Here is a 15,472-nt window from a genome sequence, read left to right as displayed (position 1 = left end):
TTGCCCGGAGTTCGCCGCCTCTCCCCGGCGGCGGCGGCGGCGGCAGCTCCCTCCTCCCCCCCCTCCTGCCCCGCTCTGTGTGCGCGGAGAGGCGCCCACTCCAGCTCATTCCCAGTCTGTCTCTCATGCAAATTGCCTGCTGGCCGCCCCGGCCCGGCTTCCACCCCCTCCTTCCCTCCCAAACACGCTCACTCACGCCGCCGAGGGAGGGCGGGGAGGCGGCCGGCCCGCCGGGAACTCCGCTCCCCCCTTCCCCGACACCGCCGCCGGGCTCGGTGTGGGTTCCCCCCCCCCGGCCCTCAGGGACTCTCCTCGCCCTCAGCCCCGCTCCAGAGCCCGGGGGAAGGCGCCCCCTCAGCGGCCGCGGCCTTCCCCCCCCCCCCGCGGAGCCCTTCAGGAACTCCCTCACTCTACACCGGGAGACCCTCGGGGGCTCTGCCCGGCCGACCCCCCTGCTTTTGGCCTCTCCACTCTGTGGAGACCCCCCCCGAGGCAGCCCCACGGTGTGGGTTCACCCTTAGTACTGTGGGCTGACAAGGAGGGTCAGCACGGCCATAAACCCTTAGAGAAACCCCATCGAGGGGAAAGCAGTGAAAATAAACACAAACAACCGAGGCCCTCTCAGCAAGGGAACCCTCAGGCAGGGCACGATGGATGCGGCCCCTGAGGTGGCGGTTTTCTCTGTGAAAAAAAAAATAAGTGTTTCCACACAGATAGCTGAGCACAACTCGGTCAGTCAGGCTTGGACAATCAGCAGTTTCTGTTTCAACCCTTTTAATTTACTGTTCCATTCCCTCATCCTCCCACCCTGGACTCCAGGTACCCGAATAATTTTTGCCCTGTATCAGGCACAAATGACATCCTGGAGATGTTTACCACCAGACCTGGTCAGAAATTCTCAGACGGAACATTTTTGTCAGAGAATGGCAGTTTGTTCAGATCTAGGTGTTTTGTAGAGATGCTTCGGTTTTGACTAACTCAGGATGACATCCAGGTAAATTTCCAGTTCCTCACTTTCCATAACTGGGCAGACTGGGCTGTCACACTCCCCAGTCTCTGGCATCACCCCCTCATATTGAAATGGAGCCCATGTGAATACAAACTTTAGCTCTTCAGAGGTCCAGTGCTGTGATAAATCACCCCAAAATGGTGCTGAGCAGCACACAGCAGCCTGGCAAGCAAGCAAGGAGCCCGGGGCCACCTGCAGAGTCACCAGGTGCCTCCGTCGAGGCTGGTTCATCTTTCTGCGCTCCAGCTGCCTCACAGCTCCCCACAACAGCTGCCCAGGAACAAAGGGGTGAAAGTTTCAGGGGGGCTGGCTCCCAAATTCTGAGGTTTCAGGCTGAGAGAGGCTTCCCAGCTTCCTCCATCCTACCAGACGGGATGATGGGGAGCTGAATTTGGGAAGCCTCCGGGGCTGCTCGGCAGCTCCCAGACGCACAGGTTCTTGCCAACCCACATTCTCATATTCCAGGTTCCAGTGCAACCCAGTGGGGAGACTCCTCGAAAGCCGGCATCCAAAAACTTCCCGTGCCTGCGGATTTGAAGCAGCCAACCATATGGATTGCCTTGTGGCAAGTTAGAAACCTATGGGTTCAGACAGCGTCTGAGGCTCAAAGGCAACTGGCTCAGCTTTCACAGGGATTTAAAACAAACAGCGTGTTTTGTTCCAAACTGACAACCAAATTTTGAAATATCAGTATTGGGTACAAATTAAATACTCCCTCTCTATTTTTTTTTCCAGAATTCTCATATTATTCCCCAGCACACATTCCCTGAGTGTCTTGAATTTTGGAGGCTCACCACTAAAATTTTGGATCATTGCCCTGACCCAGTTTTTGGCTGCTTTGAGATGACTGAAGTACAGAGATGTGGAGCCCCTGTAGACGATCCCAACATCATTTGAGGAAGTAGTTCCTCGGTACTCCTAAAACAACGCAGAAAAAAAAAATAAGACAAGTTGCTCTAAAAGCAGGATGCACAGGTTACCGACTGTTGCTAGTTTCATTGACTTGCCGTGCATTTATGTTTTTCAGAAAAGGCCTAGTTCCTGGTATCTGGAGATTAGTTAATCTGAGCTTTCATTTAAAAAAGAAAAAACGTTCTCACAACTGTAGAGAATAACCTGAACAAGTGTATCAAGTATTAAATATCTTTTTTTTTTTTTTTTTTTTAAGAGGTATAAACTTCACCACATCTAAAATAATAGTCTTTAAAGTCATCATTTTCTGTTTTCCTAATTCTTAGACCAGCACATTTTGCAACTGAAAGAAGCCCAGAAGACAACTAAGCCTGCCGGCCTTGCCTCAGACTAGTCAATACTATGCCACGATAACCTCACTGCACATCTCTGCTGCGAACAATATCCATTACTTTCTAGCCACTCTCTAGAAAATCATGGCAACCGTTCCATACTTTTTTCAGCCAGAAGGCTTGTAATACTCAGATCTCGTCTCTAGACTCCAAATTCATGCTGTGGCCTCAGTTCAGCATGGCTTCCAGAATTTTCTGTACATATTCATGGGCTAATCTTCAGTCCATTACAGTCATATCACAAGTGATCAACAGGGTAAATTTGAATAAGGGGAAGGAGAGGAAGAGCTGAGTGGTTTGCTCACACTTGTACAGTGATTTAGTGGCAAAAGGGTGAATAGAATTAACTAAACACTAAACCAAATTGGGTCTCGCTTTGCTTACAGCATCACAAATGAGGCGTAGGCAGCTAAATCACTGATCTAAACTCCAGGCCACAACTGCACTGCGAAGACTAGTAAAAACAAATAGACATTTGGTTTCAAGGTGTAGAAGTAATTTTTGAGATTAGGGGTGTTACATTTTATGGAACGACTTGTATGCCTGCTGGGGTTATCTGTCAGAATGAACAGTTCTATGAAAATAAGACTTTCTGAACCCCTAGACAGTCATCCTTTATTTCAGAGAGTTTTGGACGCTGTCACAGTGGAGAAGTTATCAGACAGGAAAAAGCAGGACTGTCCCAGTTTTGCATGGTCTGGATCTGTTCTCTGGTTTACGTCTGACATCTTGGAAGCCACCTCTGGGCAGGATAAGTCTGTCCATTCATTTCTGATAAATATTTTACTTTCCTTTTTTAAATTGTTATCTTTGTGTTTATGATTTAGCACAGGTTCAGGGACTTGTTGCAGTTTGCTCTTACTGAGAAGTAACGATATAATATTGTCTGCAATAATATGAGAAAACCCAGCCCTCTGTGTTTCATCCGGTTGACAAAAAGGAACATACCCTTAATGGCTATCTTACATTTCTTAGTCATTTACTAAGGTACTAGCACCTTAACTCTTCCTAAGAATAATCCTCACATACCGTGTTCATTCATAGGATCAATCAGTAACTAAGAACAGGATTTAGCATTTACTTTCACAAAGGAAAAATGGGCTTTGATTCAGGAACAACATAAAATTAGCAGGAAAAACAAGAAGTTGTCCTCTGAAGCTCACACACACGCATCTGCACCTTTATTAGAAATATTTTAACAGCTTCTGAGACTGAAGAATTGCTTCTGTGCTTTGCTCTACATTCCCTTTACATCCTTCAAGTGAGAAGGGAATGAGGGATGTTTGGGCAGACATGCAGCCAGCTCCATCAGCGCCCTCCCTGACACCCTTGTGCAGGGGCTTGCTGGAACAGGCAGGCTGGAGGAAGCGTGGCCAGAGCATGCTGTTCTCTGGCTACATGCAGCCAACAGACGGCTCTTTGGGGAGCCTGGTGCCTGCTGAAACAGCTCCCAGGCTGTCTTAACATGTAATTGTGGCTAGTTTGAAAATCAGGGAGTGGTTGAGAACCAGCTTTTAATGTACTGCCCCCATCTCTCTTTCACTCACTCAAATATTAAGTATAATTTCCTACGTGGGCATTACCTATTTGTGAAAGGAAATTTTACAATGGCACTGACCAGGAGAGCTGAGAAGCAGGTGGCCAAACCTGTGAAGTTCACAGCAGATAAGGATTTCCTGGAGCTGCTCGGAGGGCCGTGACCTCCTCAGCTCCATTTGTTCCGCATTACGCAAGTTCCAGCGGCACTGAAGGGTGAGACAGGCAGCTGAGAAAATGACGAGAGAGTTTTAAATCAGGTTATATTCATACATTGTAAATAAGTGCTGTGACATTTAACTTTCAATCTATGTCACACATAATATGCATAAACAAGGGAAAGTGTGGGAGCTTTCCTTGGTTAAGGTAATATATATATGTAGAACAGCATTTATATGCAAGCAAACCTATCTTAATCGCTCAGAACAAACCTACAGGAAAATAACTTTTGGGGTGAGTCACAAAAAAAGCAAGGTCATTCAAAGTTAATGTCTTCAGAGTTAACTTCAACTCTGTGAGACACAGCTCAGACAAATCCATTCAGGGTGCAGCAATTATTCTCTTCTACATATGAGAAAACGTACACACATCCAACAGAAAGTTGCTTTATTGCAAATTCATAATACTTAATGCATACAAGTTAATTTGCTGCATGTTCCAAGAGGCTCTGTAGTATAAAAATCACACAACCACCTCTGACCAAAGGTCTAGTTAAGCCAGAATCCTGTCTGTGACCGTGATGGTACCTCTGGCCTAAAGAAAAAGGACAAGGTAGCAGCATGTCCAGGGCAATTTTTCTTCTAATATACTCTCCTAATTTTTGGCAATTATCTGTGTAGGCACTTCTGACCTGGAGTTGATCTCCCCAGCGAGCCAGTCCTAGCCTCCAAGCCCTCTCTGCTTCTGCCTTACGTGACAACTGGCCTCTGCTGGGTCCCCACCCGATCCGGGACACCAAGCAGAGCTGCCCTGAAGATGAACTGAAGGCATCACGTTATATTGCCTGTAAGATCCCCTTATTGTTTGTTTTACAGACTGGATGAGACCTTTGCCACCTGAACACAGTCCTGGACACCTTCTCTAGGTATCTCTGCTTGAAAAGTGTTTTGGACGAGATGACCTCCAGAGGTCCCTTTCAACCTCAGCCATTTTGTGATGCTTGGTGACAGTGACAGGAGATTACAGAGAAGAGAAAGGGCAGGCAAACATTCTCCTGGGAAACTAGAGTTTACCCCTCTCTGTCACAGCATTCCCATGTGATACGGGACAACTTCAAGCAAAACTGTGTGTGTTTTTTTGCGAGTGCCTCCCCCTGTGGAGGCCTGCTTGCTCCCCTGGGGTAGGTCTGCAGCCGGGCACACAGCTGCACGGGAAGCCGCTGAGAGCTCTGCTCCAGTAAAGCGGGACGTCCTGGTGGTTGGGGTCCCTACAAACCTCCTTAAAAAACCACACGTCTAGCACAGCGTTGAAAATGGCCAGGGTCCAAATCCTCTATGGTGTTTAGAGACCCAAGTCCCACTGAAATCAATCTGTAGGAACCTACAGGCTGTTAAAAACCTTTATATTTCAGCTTGCTGTCTCTGGAGGTCTAGCCCCATTTGTCACCACAGTCTAATAACGTTGCTGGCTGAATACCCCGATATCTGTAGAGCACTCAGAGGCAACAGATTACTACCATATGCAAGCCAGCAGAGAGATGGACAATTGTTTCATCAGAAGATTGGAAAGTGTACCATAAATAAGATAAAAGGCCCAGACATTGAATAGGGAGAACAGGACAAAATACAAGCTCAGTACCCATTGAGGAAACAAGGAACATACTGTCCGTGAGATGGGAGACCTTTGGAAAAAAAATACGTGCCCATGAGAGTAAAAACAGTGTGCTAAGGAACATACACAGGGAGTACAGAGGCTCCATGGGCGATTTTAATCCTGTTTTCCCTTGGTCATTGAAAGCTTGACTTTGAAATCTTAAAATCTAAAAAGGATGGTAGCTCTCAGGAGCCAGACTCAATGATCCTTGGAGGTCCCTTCCAAGTTAGGATATTCTACAATTCTTAGCACGTTTTGCATGTGCTCAGTAAGGGACAGGAGGTGGCAGTCAGTAGTACAGAGGAGAGGTACAGGCAGGGACACAGAGGCCTCCTGAGGCTGAGCCCTCAGTCGAACCACAATCACTTGGATAAAGCCTGATCTAATCTTTAGAAACGTGTTAACAGCCTCAAATTAATATGCTTCCAATTAACCCGGTGATAAAACTGTCTACTAGAATAGACATCCACTCGGCCGCGCAGATATCCTGACAGCACGGAGTGGGGGATTTTCAACACCCAGCCCTGCGAGGAGCCAGCACCTGCAAACGCTCAGCGCTGCTGAGACTTTGCATACAAATAGCTGCTGCCAGGCTGGCCCTCCGAGAGGCTGCACGCACGCAAACACTGGCCTGCTCCATGTCTTGCAACCTGAAGTTTCTTACTTAAAAAAAAAAAAAAAAAAAAAAAAAAAAAAAAGTCAATTCAAATAAGATCCAAGTCCTCAGTCTGAGGGAAACTGATCCCTGTAAAACATTTCCCTACTCTGGTTGCAGGAGTGATGGGCGTCTGTGTAAAGTGGTGCAAAAAGCTCCAGTAAAATAGCTGCACACAAAAAAGAAAGGCATGGGCCAGGCCCCAAAGTCCCAAGCCCAGAGGCTCGCTACAGGTAACACGAAAACTTGAGCTCCCAGCCACAAGCATTTCATGTGAGATTCTTTTCCTATGCCCATATATGACTGTCTGTCCATTCTGAATTCCTTGCTGTGTCTACACCCTTTTCTTTGCCAGGGCACATCTGTTAAAGTCTTCATTTTGGCTTTTGAAGTGGGCATTTCGTATCCAGCTAAACTTTAAAAAAAGATCCTGAGCAAAGGCTTTTAACAAGCCCATATATTTATATTATTTTTATGAATAGGCCCCTGTTTTCACATGTTCCACTTGCAATGGCCTCTTGTCCACAACTGCTGGCATGTCGAACCCTCTAAGGGCAGAATGCACTTTCTGGAGGAATACATTTCTACTTGTTGCACACAAGAGGGATTCTCAAGGAACATTTTAATTAAAAATATTTATTTATTTACACAGGAGGTAAACACCACCACTGTGCTGGAGACCTGGGTAGCGCAAGCCACCCAAAAGCAGCGTGCTGGAACCGAGCCCCCGTGCTACAGGGAGATCCCCAACCAGCTTCAAACTGCACAGCTCAGCCACCATCTGCCTGCTGCAGCGTTTGTGCTGAACCTGGGCAGGGCTTGAGGCTGCTGGTGACATACACACGAATGTACACACACCAGAGGACAAATGCCTTGGAACTCAGCCCTGCCTCACCAAAGTCAAGTGGGAGTTCACTTATTTCAATTACCATAGAGTTTAGCCCGTGGTTTTTATGTGGTGGCTCCTCTACATTAAGGCCAGCAGTTAAAGGCTGCTTACTTTTTCATTTTTGAGGTTTACTTAATTAAGAAGTGCCATTGCCTTTTTATTTTTTTATTTATTTTTTAATTCTTTTGACCTGAAATGCAGTTGAGGCCCCACAGGAGACTGTCATTCCCAACAGAATCAAGAATCCTCTTTCAGGCAGCAGCAGCAGCAAGGAATGGCGTAGAATTATTTGCCCATGAATAATATGTTAATATTTATGCATAGCTTACTTAGATAAGAAAAACAACTTGCAGATTTATGGGAGAAGCTTGTATAGCCATGCTTTGTGGAACAACATCTCAAGCTCCACGTAGAACCCCAAGTGTTGATTTTACCTCCTGACAGCTTAATGTGTAACCAGACAAAGTGCATTCTTCAGGATCAAATAAATAAAAATCAGAGCACTACATCTGCCTGCTCTTCTCTTCTGCTGGGGATCTCACTAGGTTTTAGAGAGCATAGTCACATTAGCGTGGCGGTCCTCAGACACAGCTGAGGTGGAACAAGCCTGCAAGCTGTGCATATGAAAAACTCTGGGTTTAGTTTTCTTTGGTCTCCTGGTTGCTCACTATTGCAAAAAATGCAGCTTTGCCTTCTCATAACATTTTCATAAAGCTCAAGCCCTGCTTTGGTTATATGAATCACATAGAAGGAGAAGAGAATCATGCTCCTGCTCTGTGTGAGGAGGGATGTTTACTCCTTGTTTATTTGTTCTGGGAGAAATAAAGTGCTTTGTGTGAGGGCCCTTTGCTGGTGAGGCTGAAATGCTCTCAGGGCTCTGCTAAAGCCTTGCCAAGTCTGTCAGGAGCAGGGAAAGCAATCTGGGCAGACTGCCCTAAATTAAAGCTAAACCAAATCAGTTTAAGCATGCAGTGTAATTCTTCATATAGATGCTAAAGGCAGAATTACCAACTCAAGCATTCAAAACTCCCAAGTCAAGACCCCACCATATCATGAAGTAGGCTTAAAATTGCAGCAATTAAATTAAAATAATAATGCTGTCTCCTTTTTCCTGCTTTCCATTTTCATCCATCTCAAAGGGTTCATCTTTCTTACCTTTTCTCATCCCCCATGAGAGACAAAATGAAATGAGGGCTGATCTTCTGATGCAATTATGTTTCCAGAAGCTAAGGGCAATAAGAAGCATCACCTGTGTGAGGCTTGCAGTAAACTCAGGAGAGGTGGGAACACTGCAGAGGAAGCCAGAGCCATAGAACAAATGCAATTAATTAGAAGTTTACCTGAGATACTAAACAAATTAAGGAAACCTCAGCTGCTACTTTATCATAACACTTTGGGACCCTATACTATCTTTTCTTTCTTTTTGGATGAGCTTACCAGCAAAAGTTGGATCTGTAACAAGATTTCAAAGCCCAAAGCTGCCTATATAAGGCTGCTTGTTGGTTTTGATACAAGGTTTTGGGATATATTTTTTTTAAGTGAAGATGCCACATCACCATGTACAAGGCTTTTTATAATGTATCAGAGAGCAATTTTTTTCAATATTGACAGTCTTTTTCCCCCAGTGGAGCTGGGAGTAGAATTGAAAATCACGTGTTTGAGCACTCAGAGAGTTCCTGTGAAGATAATGGAAGTTAATGAAAGTTAACACAGCCTTGACAGAGATTTTTAAAGGCATATGATTTTGATGAACTTATTACTATTTTTTGCCTTTAGAAATCTCTTCCACAGCTTAACTCAAAGACCTCATCATGAAGATTCTGTCCTCTCCTTACCTGCCAACACTTATGCCTCTTAAAGATATCCTCGTGTCTCTTACAAATACACCTATTTTAAGTCAGTGAAACAAGTGCTTTGGGTAGTGGAGGGAAGAATAAAAAGTAAGGAAGCTGGGGATAATTTCAGTTACCTAACATTTATTTCACTTAGTCACGCGGAACTGGATCAGTGCAGCTGATACGGAACGATGATTAAACTAAACCCTGAATATATATTCTCATGTGATCAGCCTCATTATTTCTGCTATCAACGTTGATCTGACAAGTAACTTTTATTTAGAATCAACCATGCTTCTTTTCCCCGCCTACCCCAAAGGCACCAGAGTTGTTTGCAGCTCCCTGCTTAGAGAAAGTCAAATGAAATTTACGCCTACAGTGCAAAGAAAGAGCTGGATAAAAGAGAATTGGCTTCTTTATTTTTGGGGGAAGCTGATCCAAAACCCAATACAGGCAAGAAATGGGGGGTTGAAGACCCCTGGGTTAAAAAAAACTGAGTGCATAGCTCAGTTATTAAGAGCCCATTGATTCCTTGATTTCTTATATAAATTTCTCATTTTCACATAGAAAAGTGCATATTTACCTCAGTACCATTTGTAATATTGCATCAATTGTATTTGTTGTGGCCTAAGCCCAGAATGCTTAAACTGTAGTCAAGTAGAGAAACTACAGAAAGCACAAGTATCTTGACAAAAAGCAATCCCTTTGTGTGGAAATTTCACTATTCCATATATTTAAAGAACAGTAAATGCACTGTTACATTAAGCATATGTTTAGAAAATGGGCCCATATCTGTGCTCTGGTCTATAGGGACTGTCTTCTTGGCTGACCTTCCTGCTAGTGAAGCTGATTCAGTAACCGGGAAACAGTTCACTCGTCTCCTGTACCATCTCTCTTTCTGACCAGATGGGATAACGACAAATCAGCAGGACAGAGGTTCACAGAACCAGCCATTTCTAAAGAGATGCACTGTTCCTGAAAGAAAGGGTGTCATGCTACAAAAAAAAATTTGAAATAAAAGAGTACAAAGAGGTATACTTTCAACCCGGATTTCTGTTTTTGTTTAGCTTTTGGTTTTTTCTTTGTTTTTGTTTGCTTGTTTGTTTTTAAAACTTTACCAAACTTGGTGAGGTTGAGGGACGCTTGAAATTAGCCAGCTCATTTTTGATTTCTTCCAACAATTCTGAGAGTTATGAATTTTCCTCAAAAATTATTGAGTTGTAACCTGAGGATCTCTTGGGTCTGGAGCCTGGCACTTTGTGGAACACAAAGTTTTACGCAGCCAAGTGTCAGCAGTTCCCACTGGCTATAAAATGGGAGCTGGGGAGCGAGGAGGAGGTGGCTGTATGGGTGCTGTGAGCAGGGAAGAAGACCCAATATCAGTGTCATTTCTTCACCGTTTGCTTGTGCTTTCATGTGTGAGGAATCCTAAGAAGGGCTATTGCTGCTGGGGTTATGAGACCTCTGCAAGAACACAAAGATGCTGCAGTGCACAGTGGGATTTGAATGGATTTAGGTGAGCTGAGAATCTGGCCTTTGCTTCGCATTTTGCTTTGCATTTGCATGGTACATGGTAAGCTGAGAGACTGTGGTACATAGCAATTTGTTTTGATATTCTGGGCCCTTTATTTTATGGAATATTGGCTTCATTTTCTAAAATACCTCTGGGACAAGAATGCAAAACCAAGCAAGTTGCAAAATAATTCTCTGATCAGCCACTCAAAGCCCCACGAGATCTATTATTCTGACAGCAAATCTCCACATGATGCATGCAAACTCAATTCCCACTTTTGCACTGTCATGTCAAAACTTGCATCCATCACGCTCCCACAGCCTGCTGCAGGCCTGTGCTGATGGTGCTACCTGAGGTACGTGAAACAATGCTCTTTCTTCTGCTGTGTGAACACACAGAGGCCTCAAGTAAGGGGAGAAATTTGAAGGCAGCCACCCAGATGTTGCTGCTGCAATGTGGGAGACAGAACCTTTTGTCTCTGCTGTCACTAAAGCTAGAGAACAATTCATCTGATTTGTGCACGGAACAACATTATGTGTCTTTCCATTGTGTGTGAACATTTCTCTTGCTTAAAATGTTACACTTAATGGAGCAGTTAGTCCTTAAAGCTGCAATGTTTTGTTTTTCTTCAATGTAATTAAATCTGGAAGACACCAAGTCAACAGTTTGCCAGTGTAGAGGATTAGACTTCCTGTTGCTACTTGTATAACTCAATAGATTATGTGCAGTGCTTTGCACAAATAAAGTAAGACCTAAATACCTTACCATCTATTCATCTATATCAGATATAACTCCCTTCTCAGCCTAATTAATATATGTTGCCTGAGTCATTAATGCACCAGAGCTGATGAGGACTGGGCAGTTTAGAGATAAACTTAAGGTACAGAAAGCTGTCAGCGAGCTGTCTCATTGCCATCCACCCATTCTACCCACCTCAATAAATAACTAAATAAAAGAAGACGATTGTTCAAATTACAATGGAGCGAGGACAAAGGCATAAAGATGATTGAAAGAGAAGTGAAATGCCATCGTGAGGCGATTGGTAAACTTAAACTCTGAAAAGGAAGAAGGGCAGGGCTGAGATGCAGCTGAGCTACGTGACATGTTGGAGGTGAGCAGAAAGGGGAGGACAGGGGAAGGAAGGGCCCGGCTGTGAGGGGCTGGCAGGGAGGCATGGGGAGGGCTGAGCAATAATACTCCCCCCAACCAAGTATGATACAAGCCTCGGGAAGGAATGAAGGAGAAGGTTGCTGTGGCAAAGGAGAAGACCAAAGTCAACAGGGTGACCTGGTGGAGCAAGGCAGGAGAAGCTTCTCAGGGGAAAATAACCAAACTGTGTAGATAGAGAAGGATGTGGAAAAGAGATGCTGAGTGAAGAGGTCCTGAGGTTTTTTCCAGGACTAACATGTATAAGGGATTTCCACTGGACTGGGGGAAAGAGGACAGTGGTCTGAGTTGGACTGATGGGGAGCTGGAAAATAAGAGTTCAGCAACACAGACAGACCAGCCTTTATGTCCTTGTACATAACTGAAAGGTGGATGGCAGGGCCGCAAAGAAGAGGCCATGGAAAGGCAAAGGTGCAGCTGAGGAGGGGCTGGATTCCTTTGTCTTTAAGAGATTTTACAGCCAATGCTATGTTAATTTAGTGTAGTGCCAAAGACAATATAAATTGCAGAGCAAATCAGATCTTTAGTGGTCGAGGATGTAGAGAAACAGTCAATTGTATATTTAACAGGAAGTCAAGGAGATCAAAGAGTTTTCAAAATGGTTTTGTTTTTAAATGATACCCTGGCTTTATTTTGTTTATATTGAGCTGGGGGCCTCTCTGAAGAGGATAAAAGGAGAACAGAAATGTGTAACAAAGACATTTCCCCTCTCCTTAATAATCAAAGAACTTGTCATCCCCGTCAAGCAATAGCACCATTATATGTACCCTTGCAAGAAAGGAAGCTATTTTATCCTTGGAAGGAAAGAGAGATGTTATCTTCTAGAAAAGAGGTAAAGTTCTGCAGAAATTCAGTGCTGTTAATAGACTGTTATGACAGTGTGCAATTTCATTTCCAGTGAACAATGCATGTCAAAGGCCTGACTGCAGCAGCTAACACAGATAAAATAGAAAACAAGTGCTGCAGAACCTACACTCTCAGGTAACATATACTGCCAAACATTCTTTTCATGTTAAGAGTTAAATTCAATTTTTACCTTTAGCTATTTTCAGCTCGTTGTGAAGGGTTGGTTTTGCATTAATTCAAGTGGCAAAGTCTAGCCTGTAATGAATTAAGATAGAATAATAACATTAGATTTTGGGGACATTTCTTTAAGATCTTCTGTAAAGGGAACATCTTGTAAGTCTTCTGGAGCAGGACAGGCCCAAAGTTTGCAAATAAATTAAGTGTATGCTTTAAGCTGCATTTGTTCATCAAAACACTGAAATATCTTACTTCTTTCCTGAATGGATGGATTTGAGTAAATAGAATGGATTTGAGTAAATACTTCAACATATATTTGTTTTGCTGGACTTTGAACTTAATGTGCAGTCAATGCTGTGCTTCAGTTTCATACTCTTAGTATATGGGCAGCCTTTTGAAGCTAAAACCTTAACTTCCAGTTAAAACAGGATATTAAAAATTACAAATTGGAGGATACAAGAGGAAGAAGGGGTTCTCCATGGGAGGTACGTATGCCCTTCCCGAATCAGAATGAGGAACAAACAAGAGGCTGTTTCCCATTTCTGCAGCCACGGCTGATAGCATCGGAGCTGTAGCAGCTCCTGCCAGTTACTACAGTTAAGGTGGTGCCAACTTTTCCAAGAGAAACCCTACAGACACCATCTAACAACTTGGCCATGAACACTCGTTTCACACTGAGACTTGGCATCAGAAGTATCGGTCCTTCAGCGGTTCTGAAAACATTTCCCTCCACCCTGGTCCTGAGAATTCCACAAGTGTTTTAATGCAGAATATCTACGCTTTGTAAAGTTTCCTTTTGGGCCTTTCTGTTGCTTCAAAACAACTTCGTATCTCTGAGTGAACTGAGACACCATCCTGCTCATCAGAGCAAGGGAAAGCTCCACTTCTTAACCTCCTCAGTGTACAGAGCATGACACATTAATTGTTTACTGTGTGAATTATGGCTGACAGGTATCTTTAAATATGTGCACGTCTGTATTTCCTCTTCTGATGTATCCTGCATGTGAGGCCCTCAGAGTGATCCGTAAGTCCTGTGTGCTCTCTCAGCGATATCTTCACCACCACAGGCCCAGCTTTTTATCTCCCTGCTCAGCCTACCAGCTAAGACCTATATTTCCACCAACACACACAATTTGTTCTGTTTTCTGCTTTACTGCTCATGGATGACTTTCCATTGAATGCAACTACTTCGGGGATGTGGGAGGCACCTACCCCTTGACGTCTCCTCCTGCTGGCAGGGCTTTTTGTCCCTAAGCCAAGTGACATTGCCGTATGGCCACGATGCTGCTGAGGGCAGTGATTGTAGCAGGACAAGGAAATCACTCTGCAAGGCTCATCTCTTTGCCACGGAGAGGGCCTGGGTGGGGAGCAACTTGGCTTACCCCTCCTTCCTCTGGCATGCGGTCCTCATGAGAGAGGAGGGAGGCTGTGAAACCCCATCTTCCCTTCTCTAGCCACAGCCGTGGTCGAGTTGATGAGTTTTTGTTCCCTTTTTGGTATTTGCTCCTATTTCAGCTTCACTCTAGCTCGCAGAGAAAAAGCCCCGCTCCAGCTCCCCGCTCGCATCCCATGGTGGCACGAAGAAGTGATCCGAGGCGGCGAGTCAGGCAGCCCCCTCGAACCCGCAGGCAGCTGGCCTTGTGGTCTCCGCTGGCAAAAGGCGAGCAACCTTCATCTCACTAACGTTCACACGGGGCTTGCAATGTTCTCCATTTGACTGAGGTTGCCCTCTCCCTGTCCTTTTGTTTTCAAACACGGGGGCCTTTTTGGTTTTGGGATTCCCCACAGCCTCTGACAGACGCTGCTGTCACCTGGGGATCGCTCCCTTCCTCCAGGGCCCTGGAGGCCAGGCCCAGGATGGTTCAGGCCCAGCCTCAGACACCGATGGCGTGCCCAGACCAGGAGGGAAGGCAGAGCACGGGGCAAGGAGCCAGCAGGAGAATTTCCCTGCTGCAGGAAAGAGACGGCTCCGTCCCGTGAGTCAGCGCCGCGCACCTGCAGAGCCGGGGCTGTGCCGAAGAGCGCCCGTCCCTGCTGCAAAGGGCGTTTGTTCGAGGCAAGCGCTCAGCAAATGTCTTATCTGCCCCGCAAATTGGGAAGTGGCAGCTCATTTAAACCATGCCGCACATGGGCCTGAGGGAGGGGATGTGAAATCAGGCAGCAGTGGAAATCCCGCAGAAGCAGAGATGGTGAAAAGACAAAGCCACCCTCTGAATGTTTAATATTTTTTTTTTTTTCCTCTGAATAAAGGAAATTTATCTGCTCTCGACAGAGAGGGGAAGAAATTACATTGCCTGTAGTAATGCTGCCCTGAAGGAGGAACTAACCAGGTTTGCTGTGGTGTAACAGAGAGCAGAAAGCTGCCGAGGTGTGGAGAGATCGTGTGCTGCTCACGCTGGGTCTTGTGAAACAGCATTCAGCACAGAAACATGCCTGGCACCCAGCCTCCAACCCAGGCTAATATGGCCTAACAAGGATGTCTTCAGCCTGACATCCCCTTGAAGATGTGCAGTACCCACTAATTCAGTAGCTGTCGACTTGATTTTAAGGAACAAAATGGTAGATTGGGCCCCTCTAGCTCCCTATACAGGGAGAAGAGGCTCTGAAGCAGTGAGCCTTGCTGTCTGCCACTTTCTTCCCCCCTTCTCCCTGCTCCCCCCAGCTGCCAGTGGCTACCAAAGGGGGGAATTTCCCGGGTGCTCACGCAGGCAGTTTGGCAAGTGTGCTTA

General features: G+C 45.3%; 1 long non-coding RNA gene across 1 annotated transcript; it reads right to left on the bottom strand.

Annotated features, from left to right (window-relative positions):
- Window positions 1-757: 757 nt before the first annotated feature.
- LOC118172443 lies at window positions 758-8,584 on the bottom strand. The gene is made up of 3 exons (XR_004753706.1): window positions 8,361-8,584; window positions 3,932-4,078; window positions 758-1,534 (listed from the first exon to the last, which is right to left on the bottom strand). It is a non-coding gene; the product is annotated as an uncharacterized LOC118172443 (long non-coding RNA).
- Between the last annotated feature and the right edge of the window lie 6,888 nt (window positions 8,585-15,472).

This window comes from Oxyura jamaicensis, chromosome 10 (assembly GCF_011077185.1).
Source record: "Oxyura jamaicensis isolate SHBP4307 breed ruddy duck chromosome 10, BPBGC_Ojam_1.0, whole genome shotgun sequence".
In the NCBI taxonomy this organism is placed as follows: Eukaryota; Metazoa; Chordata; class Aves; order Anseriformes; family Anatidae; genus Oxyura; species Oxyura jamaicensis.
Note: the sequence above shows the minus strand (reverse complement) of the source record. Positions and strands in the feature narration are given on the sequence as shown.